Source organism: Pristiophorus japonicus, chromosome 2, assembly GCF_044704955.1.
Source record: "Pristiophorus japonicus isolate sPriJap1 chromosome 2, sPriJap1.hap1, whole genome shotgun sequence".
NCBI lineage: Eukaryota > Metazoa > Chordata > Chondrichthyes > Pristiophoridae > Pristiophorus > Pristiophorus japonicus.
The window spans coordinates 293,853,570-293,863,491 of NC_091978.1; positions in this window are offsets into that span (position 1 = coordinate 293,853,570).

Sequence of the window (9,922 nt, forward strand, 5' to 3'; positions counted from 1 at the left end):
GAGGAACAGTGGAGGACTTTTAAGGAGCTCTTTCATAGTGCTCAACAAAAATATATTCCAGTGAAAAAGAAGGGCGGTAAGAGAAGGGATAACCAGCTGTGGATAACCAAGGAAATAAAGGAGAGTATCAAATTAAAAAACAATGCATATAAGATGGCCAAGGTTAGTGGGAAACTAGAAGATTGAGAAAATTTTAAACGACCACAAAGAATGACTAAGAAAGCAATAAAGAAAGGAAAGATAGATTACGAAAGTAAACTTGCGCAAAACATAAAAACAGATAGTAAAAGCTTTTACCGATATATAAAACGGAAGAGAGTGACTAAAGTAAATGTTGGTCCCTTAGAAGATGAGAAGGGGGATTTAATAATGGGAAATATGGAAATGGCTGAGACCTTAAACAATTATTTTGCTTCGGTCTTCACAGTAGTAGACACAAAAACCATGCCAAAAATTGCTGGTCACGGGAATGTGGGAAGGGAAGACCTTGAGACAATCACTATCACTAGGGAGGTAGTGCTGGACAAGCTAATGGGATTCAAGGTAGACAAGCCCCCTGGTCCTGATGAAATGCATCCAAGGATATTAAAAGAGATGGCGGAAGTTATAGCAGATGCATTCGTTATAATCTACCAAAATTCTCTGGACTCTGGGGAGGTACCAGCGGATTGGAAAGCAGCTAATGTAACGCCTCTGTTTTTTAAAAAAAAAAAGGGGGCAGACAAAAGGCAGGGAACCATAGGCCGGTTAGTTTAACATCTGTAGTGGGGAAAATGCTTGAAGCTATCATTAAGGAAGAAATAGCGGGACATCTAGATAGGAATAGTGCAATTAAGCAGATGCAACATGGATTCATGAAGGGGAAATCATGTTTAACTAATTTACTGGAATTCTTTGAGGATATAACGAGCATGGTGGATAAAGGTGTACTGATGGATGTGTGTATTTAGATTTCCAAAAGGCAATCGATAAGGTGCCACACAAAAGGTTACTGCAGAAAATAAAGGTATGCAGAGTCAGAGGAAATGTATTAGCATGGACTGAGAATTGGCTGGCTAACAGAAAGCAGAGAGTCTGGATAAATGGGTCCTTTTCGGGTTGGAAATCGGTGGTTAGTGGTGTGCCACAGGGATCGGTGCTGGGACCACAACTGTTTACAATATACATAGATGACCTGGAAGAGGGGACAGAGTGTAGTGTAACAAAATTTGCAAATGACACAAAGATTAATGGGAAAGCGGGTTGTGTAGAGGACACAGAGAGGCTGCAAAGGGATTTAGATAGATTAAGCAAATGGGCTAAGGTTTGGCAGATGGAATACAATGTCGGAAAGTGTGAGATCATCCACCTTGGGGAAAAAAAAACAGTAAAAGGGAATATTATTTGAATGGGGAGAAATTGCAACATGCTGCGGTGCAGAGGGACCTGGGGGTCATCCCAAAAAGTTAGTTTGCAGGTGCAGCAGGTAATCAGGAAGGCGAATGGAATGTTGGCCTTCATTGTGAGAGGGATGGAGTACAAAAGCAGGGAGGTCCTGCTGCAACTGTACAGGGTATTGGTGAGGCCGCACCTGGAGTACTGCGTGCAGTTTTGGTCACCTTACTTAAGGAAGGATTTACTAGCCTTGGAGCGGGTACAGAGATGATTCACTAGGCTGATTCCGGAGATGAGGGGGTTACCTTATGATGATAGATTGAGTAGACTGGGTCTTTACTCGTTGGAGTTCAGAAGGATGAGGGGTGATCTTATAGAAACATTTAAAATAATGAAAAGGATAGACAAGATAGAGGCAGAGAGGTTGTTTCCACTGGTCGGGGAGACTAGAACTAGGGGGCACAGCCTCAAAATACGGGGGAGCCAATTTAAAACCGAGCTGAGAAGGAATTTCTTCTCCCAGAGAGTTGTGAATCTGTGGAATTCTCTGCCCAAGGAAGCAGTTGAGGCTAGCTCATTGAATGTATTCAAATCACAGATAGATAGATTTTTAACCAATAAGGGAATTAAGGGTTACGGGGAGCGGGCGGGTAAGTGGAGCTGAGTCCACGGCCAGATCAGCCATGCTCTTGTTGAATGGTGGAGCAGGTTCGAGGGGCTAGATGGCCTACTCCTGTTCCTAATTCTTATGTTTTTTATAAATACATCAGTGCCATTCAATGTTTACCATCTGCAAAGATTTTCTTTAAAGCTTGTGGTATAATAATGGTGCATCTACGGTGTGTGCCATCTTTCAGATGAGACAATAAATTGAGGCCCCGTCTGCGCTCTCAGGTGAACGTAAACGGCCCCATGGCACTATTTTGAAGAAGAACAGGGGAGTTAACCCTCATCTCCCGGCCAATAATTATCCCCTCAACCAACATTACCAAAAAAATATTATTTAGTCATTTATGTCATTGCTGATTGTGGGACCTTGTGTGCAAATTGGTTGCCATGTTTCCTGCAGTACAACAGTGACTACGCTTCAAAATATTATTTCATTGACTGTATTTCGTTGGGACATCCTGAGGCTGTGAAAGGTGCTATATAAATCCAAGTCTTTCTTATTGGGATGATTTTGCTCATAAAATTACAGCATGTTAATGACGTACACCATTATTAATGTGCAAATTGGCCAGCAAATTCAGGGGATTAAGAGATACGGCGTGAGTTGTGAATCTCCAGAACTTGCAGGTCGATTCCCACCGCTCCACCATTTCCTTCGCTCAAATGGCATCTCACCCTTAGCCTCTGGAATTGCACACTAATTGCCCATTAAACTCACTGCAGAAAGTTATAGTTGGAACTTAACAGCGCAAGTATCTTTCAAATAACACCATAATTGTTAATACAATGTCGATAGACCTCTTTGTACCAGAAAGGGAACAATTTCAATTGTTCCGTCTCATTCCTGCATGTAGTCCATTGTTGTTAGAGATTTTACAAATGTAAAATTTAAAAATGTGTTTTTACTTTTCCTTTCTGCCTATTTTTCTCTCTCTCAATCCAATCGTTCCCTCTTTATTTCACTTTCTGTACCTGATTTGGCTCTAATTTACCCTCCTCTGTCCTTCCTCTGTTTCTTTCTCAATCCTTAAATCTCATTGGTTGAAGAAATACACTGTTGGTCGTGTTGTTCACTGAGATGCCCTGTTGCCCTCACCACGCCATTATAAGTTTGCACTTCCGCAAGTAACAGCGCAAAATTTTTTGAGCTGAAGTGTGCAGGAAAAGGTTTAACTAATGCCTTACGCCGCAAGATGCTCTGCTCCAGCAAGATCTGGCCCATTATTCCAGTTCAGATTCTCCAGGAAATTACATGTTATTACTGAACACTACCCAGTCATGATTTTGTCACTGATTTTTTTCCTGCTTACCTGAAGATGCTACAGCATCCTTTCAGCAATTCTCTTGTTGGACATAGCTCAGCTTGGCAACTGAACAAAGCAGGACTCCAACCTACCTGCACATGTGTTAATGCTTTAATGTTCAGCACCATTGTTCCATCCATTGTATGTATATTATTATAAAATCCTTCGAATGCAGTGTGTTATGTGGTTGAAGAGTAGCTTTACTAAGAAACAGTACCATATGGATTTGATACAACACGTAGTCAGCAAATGGACTGACCAAAAAAGCATGACCAGCAAAAGTTGTCAGTGTCCTGTGCCTGGTTAGAGCCATGATTTGTTCAAATGTTATTACACACTGGGTCCCATGTGAATTGATACAGTAGATAACTAATGTTAGTTTGTGACATTGGAGAAGAAAATTGGTACAAATGAGCAAAAATTAATTTAGTGGCGTTCATGCTTGGCATTGTGGAGAAGTAGTGTAGTGATTTGATCATTGTACTGACATTAGCACTGGGTCCTTATGGAGATTTTAGAGTCTCATGGCAAAATTGAGCTCGGGTTCCAAAATGGCCTCCGCGCCGCCCGCACACTGACACGAAGCGCGCCGGACGCCATTATTGGTAATGTGGTTTGCGTGCGCTTAATGTTCGCTGGACGTATACAGAGCAGGCAGATCATGACGTCATGCTGATTTGACGCCAGTGTTGCTATTTTGGAGCTCCACGCTCCAGCTGACCTCTTAACCTTGCACCGCTGAACATAATAAAGAGCATGAAGGACCCCCCACCAGTGCTAGTTAAAGGAATCCTCAACTGTTTACAGCTTAGTTACTGGTTTATTTCTTCTGGTTGTTGCTACAATTCTACACGTTTTTGCACTTTACATAGTTGTTTCAATTAAGGGAACGGTAGCGTAGGGTTATGTTACTGGACTAGTAAACCAGAGGCCTGGACTAATGATCTGGGGACATGTATTTAAATCCTACCATGGCAAATGGGGAATTTAATTTAAATAAATCTGGAATTTAAAAAAAGGCTAGTATGTGTAATGTTGACCATGAAACTACCGGATTGTCATAAAAACCAATCCGGTTCACTAATGTTCGTTAAGGAAGGAAATCTGCTCTTTCTACCCGGTCTGGCCGAAATGTGACTCCAGACTCACAACAATGTAGTTGACTCTTAACTAGCCTCTGAAATGGCCCAGCAAGCCACTCAGTTGTTCAAGGACAATTAGGGATGGGCAATAAATGCTGGTCTTGCCAGCGACACCCACTTCCCATGAACAAATTTTTAAAACATTTCAAAAGTCTACAGGGTGGTGTGACCAGTTCTGAAGTACTTTATTCCTGACTTCAAGGCTTCTGCACCAACCAGTTGCTCCCGGACATGGGTGCACTAGTAAGCCTTCCTCTTGAAATTGAGCATGACTGGGAGAATGAGCAGAGGCTATGCAGAGCAGGACAAGCTACTAGAAGAGAGAGGTGGGGGGGAGAAGGGCTCTCAGCAGGCGGCCATATCTGCCCAGGGTTTTCAGGGAACAATTCTCTCACCTGAAATTCAGCGACGACCAATGTTTGAGACGTCACTAAGGAGGTTGTCGCTGAAATCTGCCAACTGCTGCAGCCATAATTCCAAGGTCAGAGCAGGGCATAGACAGCATTGCCTGAGCTGTACAGAGACCGTGGCTATAAACCTTCATGCGTCATGCTCCTTCCAGGCTAGTGCTGGAAATATTAGCAACATCTCCTAGTTTGTAGTCCACTGTTGCAGAAGCGAGGTCACTGAGGCTCTCTATTCAAAGAAAGTTAACTTCATTTCATTCCCTCTTGCGAAAGAAGCAGGTGGAGCGAGCATGAGAGTTTGCAAGGATGCAGACTTCCCCATGGTGCAGGTGACGTTGACTGCACACACATTGCTTTGCGTGCGCCTCATGTCAACTCTGCTATGTACCTGAACCAAAAGGGATTCCACTCCCTCAATGTGCAGCTGGTGTGTGTCCATAAGCAGCGTATCATGCAGGTCAATGCCTGGGATCTTGGCAGTAGTTGTGATGCCTTCATTCTGCAGCAGTCCTCTGTGCCAACTGTATTTCAGCCACCAAGGCAAAATAAAGGGTGACTACTAGGCGACAAGGGCTATCCGCTGACGACAGGACCCATGCCTCTGGTTCGCAACTCACACGCCCATACACAGCATGCATACAATGAGAGCCTGCTGCCTCAATACATGTGATAGAGCAGACCAATGGCATGCTTAAAGAACGATTCCGCTGCCTGGAGCGCTCTGGAGGAGCCCTGCAGTACTCAGCTGAATGGGTATCTAGCTTTGTGGTAGTATGCTACAAGCTGCACAACCATACCATCATGAGGGAACAGCCCTTGCTATCACCTACCAGCCGAACAGGAGCACGAAGCAGAAGAGGTGGAAGAGGAAAAGAGGCGGCAACCCTAAACAGCCCTTTTCTGACTGGGCTGTATTTGAAGAGCTAATTGAAATGCAATACTAGTAACCGCAACCCCATTTCTCCATCACAAACAGTCCCACATTCCTTACCCTCCCTCTGACAATAACCATCACATTGTCCTCTTGACCACAATGAAAAAATAAGAGAAAACACCAAATACATATTCCAAACCAAATTCATAAATTGAATCATGCCATATTGCGCATACACCTGCTAATCACCCTTGTGCATTCCCTTAATGGCTGTCTTCCATGTGCCTTTGCTGGTCCGAATGCTACCGCAGTGGTTGCAGCATGGCTAGTGGAAGGCTGCAGATGACCAAGGAAGATGACCTCGAGCAGCTCTGGGCCTAGAAGGCCTGGCTTCAGACTGCACCATCTCAGCATGGGCAGCAGCAGTCTGGGCTGGCTGTCAAGCAACAGGAAAGACATTGGCTGAGTGGCAGTGGTGGAAGGATGAATGCTGTCTACCTGAGAGAGGACAGCAGGTTCATGCTCCACGGAGCCACTGTCACTCCTCCGAGACGCGCCTCACCAATCCTAGTAATCTGTTGTAAGACCCTGCTGTAACACCCTGAAACCCCCTTTCCACAATGGTGTCAACAGCCGTGATGGCAGCAGTCTGAGCTTCCACTGTAGCACTCAGAGGTTGGGTGGTTGCTACTTGTGCTGCATTGGAAGCTGAGACATCAGCCATCAGACGCTGCATCATGGTTGGGTCCATAAGCGTGTTGATGTTGTTGGCCACCAGTTCCATGCTGGAAAGGATGGACAACAAGCTCTGCAAAGTCCTGTGCCAATTTGGTGCTCCTTGCTCCTTGACATTGAACACAGGCTTCCCAATGCATCAAGCATTTGGGTGTGTACATCCATCAGCCTCTTTCTGTAGCCTGGCCCAGCGAAGTCTCGTCTGAGTCCTCTGCAGCAGAACTGGTGTATGACCTCGCTCTCCAGTGAGCTGGCACCTGCTTTAGCTTTGCTCCCTGCCTTATCTGCAACACACTGGTACCTGGTGTCTGATCATGTGCAGATCCTGCCTCTATGTTATCCTCTAAATTACATGCAGTGTCAGTATCTGAGCTGGTGGCTGTGAGTGTGAAATAGGGTGACATTGCATCTTCATCATCACTGTCTTCTTGCTCTTCCACCACTGCCTGGGCAGGTAGCAGCTCTTCGGTATCTGAAAGGAAAAAGATATAAGGGTAAGGTTGTGGTGAGGGGAGAGGAGAAAGTAACAATGCATGTTGTAATGTATGCAACTCACAAGTTTGTAGAGCTGTTGAAAATCCCCCCCCCCCCATGCCTTTTAGTTCTGCGTGGAGGGGATTCCTGTACGGGCTACTCTTGCACACTCTCCACCTTGCCATCCTCGTCTGGTGTCCGGGCACACCATGGCGCATCATCTTGCCATCTGGAGGAGGCGGGGGACCCCGATGGAGTGCACTCTACGCGGAAGTCCTCCAACTATTTATTGGGGACTTGGCCTGGAAGATGGTGCACGGAGCAGTCCCATGCAATAAATTTTTAAGTCATTTCACGGGCTCCCAGGCCGCCTGCAATTTCTGCGGTCTGGAAGAGTCCGTGTTCCATGTTTTTATTGAATGCACGAGGTTGCAGCCGCTGTTCCATTATTTAAAGGGGCTTCTCCTCAAATTCTGGTTGCATTTCAGTCCCACTCTCCTGATCTTTGGGCACCCTGTGTGGAGGGGAGCGGGTAGGTCCGAAGGCCTCCTCGTAGGACTGCTCCTGGGCACAGCCAAGGGTGCTATCAGCCGGTCCAGCCAGCGGGCGGTCGAGGGGGTCGTTCAGCCCGACTGCCTGCCTCTCTTCTGTGGTTACGTCCGAGCCAGGGTGTCCCTGGAGATGGAGCACACAGTGTCCACCGGTACGCTCACGACCTTCCGCGAGAGGTGGGCGCCGGAGGGACTGGAGTGCATCATCAACCCGGCAACCAAATTTTACTTTCATTTTATATCTTTTAAAGTTTAATTTGTTTTATTGCCGGGTTTTAGTGTCCTCCTCCCATTTTAGCCAGGGGCACTTGTATAATTTGTGGTTTTAGTGCCCAAAAAACCCCCACAACAAAAAACAAAAAAGGGCACTTGCAAACTGTTTGGAGTGTCCCCCTCTTTAATAAGGAGCACGTGATTTAATTGTTTTTCTTGTTTTGCAACAAAAGAGTTGTAGAGCTGTTGAAAATCCCCCCCCATGCCTTTCAGTTCTGTGTGGAGGGGATTCCTGTACGGGCTGCTCTTGCACACTCTCCACCTTGCCATCCTCGTCTGGTGTCCGGATACTCCATGGCGCATCATCTTGCCATCCGGAGGAGGCAGAGGTCCCCAATGGAGTGCTCCCTACAAGGGAGTCCTCCCTTTATTTATTGGGGACTTGGCATGGAAGGTGTTGTACGGAGCAGTCCCGTGCAATACGTTTTTAAGTCAGTTCACGGACTTCCAAGCCGCCTGTAATTTCTGTGGTCTAGGGGAGTCCGTGTTCCACATTTATGTCGAATGTGTGAGGTTGCAGCCCCTCTTCCGATTTTTAAAGGGGCTGTTCCTCAAATTCTGATTTCACTTCAGTCCCACGCTCCTGATCTTTGGGCACCCTGTGCAGAGGGGAGCGTGCAGGTCTGAAGGTCTCCTCGTTGGACTGCTCCTAGGCATGGCCAAGTTGGCCATGTACCGGTCCAAGCAGCGGGCGGTCGAGGGGGTCGTTCAGCTCGACTGCCTGCCTCTCTTCGGCGGTTACATCCAAGCCAGGGTGTCCCTGTAGATGGAACATGCGGTGTCCACCGGTACGCTCGCGGCCTTCCGCAAGAGGTGGGCGCCAGAGGGACTGGAGTGCATCATCACCCCCGTCAACCAAATTTTAATTTTAATTAAGTTTTACAGTAAAAAGTGAATTTGTTTAATTGTCGGTTTTAGTGCCCCTTTAATCAGGGAGCACTTGATTACTGTTTCTACAAAAATAGTTGTAGAGCTGTTGAAAATCCCCTCCGTGCCTTTCAGTTCTGTGTAGAGGGGATTCCTGTACGGACTGCTCTTGCACACTCTGCACTTAGCCATCCTCATCTGCCATCCAGACACACCATGGCGCATCATCTTGCCGTCTGGAGGAGGCGGGAGTCTCCCTTTATTTACTGGAGACTTGGCCTGGAGGGTGTTGCATGGAGCAGTCCTGTGCAATAAGTTTTAAAGTCAGTTCACGGACTCCCAGGCCGCATTCAATTTCTGTGGTTGGAGGAGTTCCGCGTCTATGTTGTATGTGTGAGGTTGCAGCCCCTCTTTCAATATTTGAAGGGGTTGCTCCTCAAATTCTGGTTGCACTTCAGTCCCACGCTCCTGATCTTTGGGCACCCTGTGCCGAGGGGAGCGGGCAGATCGGAAGGCCTCCTCGTTGGACTGCTCCTGGGCATTGCTAAGGTGGCCATCAACCAGTCCAGGCAGTGGGCAGTCGAGGGGGTCGTTCAGCCTGACTGCCTGCCAGTCTTCCATGGGTACATTCGAGCCAGGGTGTCTCTGAAGATGGAGCACGCGGTGTCCACCGGTCTGCTTGCGGCCTTCTGCGAGAGGTGGCCACGAGAGGGACTGGAGTGCATCATCGCCCCCGGCAACCAAATTTTAATTTGATTTAAGTTTACTGTCAAAAGTTTAATTTGTTTAATGTCGGTTTTAGTGCCCCCCTTTAATCAGGGGGAACTTGATTTATGGTTTCAACTTAAAATAGTTGTAGAGTTGTTGAGTGGGAGTGCTTTGCCACTTGAGAGCTGTGAGCCTGTGGAGAGGGAGGTGCTGCAACTGCTGTCTGCAACCAGAGTCTCCAGGAGAGGAGGAAGAAGAGGAGCTGCTTGCCTGCTACTACTAGCCTTTTACTGGTGCTGCGACAACAACTGCAGAGAGATAGTAGGTGTCTGAGAGGAGGAAGAGGCCAGCTGCCACAACTACAGCGGGGGCTGCTTGGAGAGAGGAGGACAGCAATTGCTGCCATTTCTACTACTGCAGAGTTTGAGAGGGGAGAAGAACAAGCTGCGAAAACATCAACACTATCATCTGTGTGGAAGGAGGGAGAGCCATTCCTAACATTAACAGGTGGGTGTAATTGGTACACTCTCAATAAACACTTTTA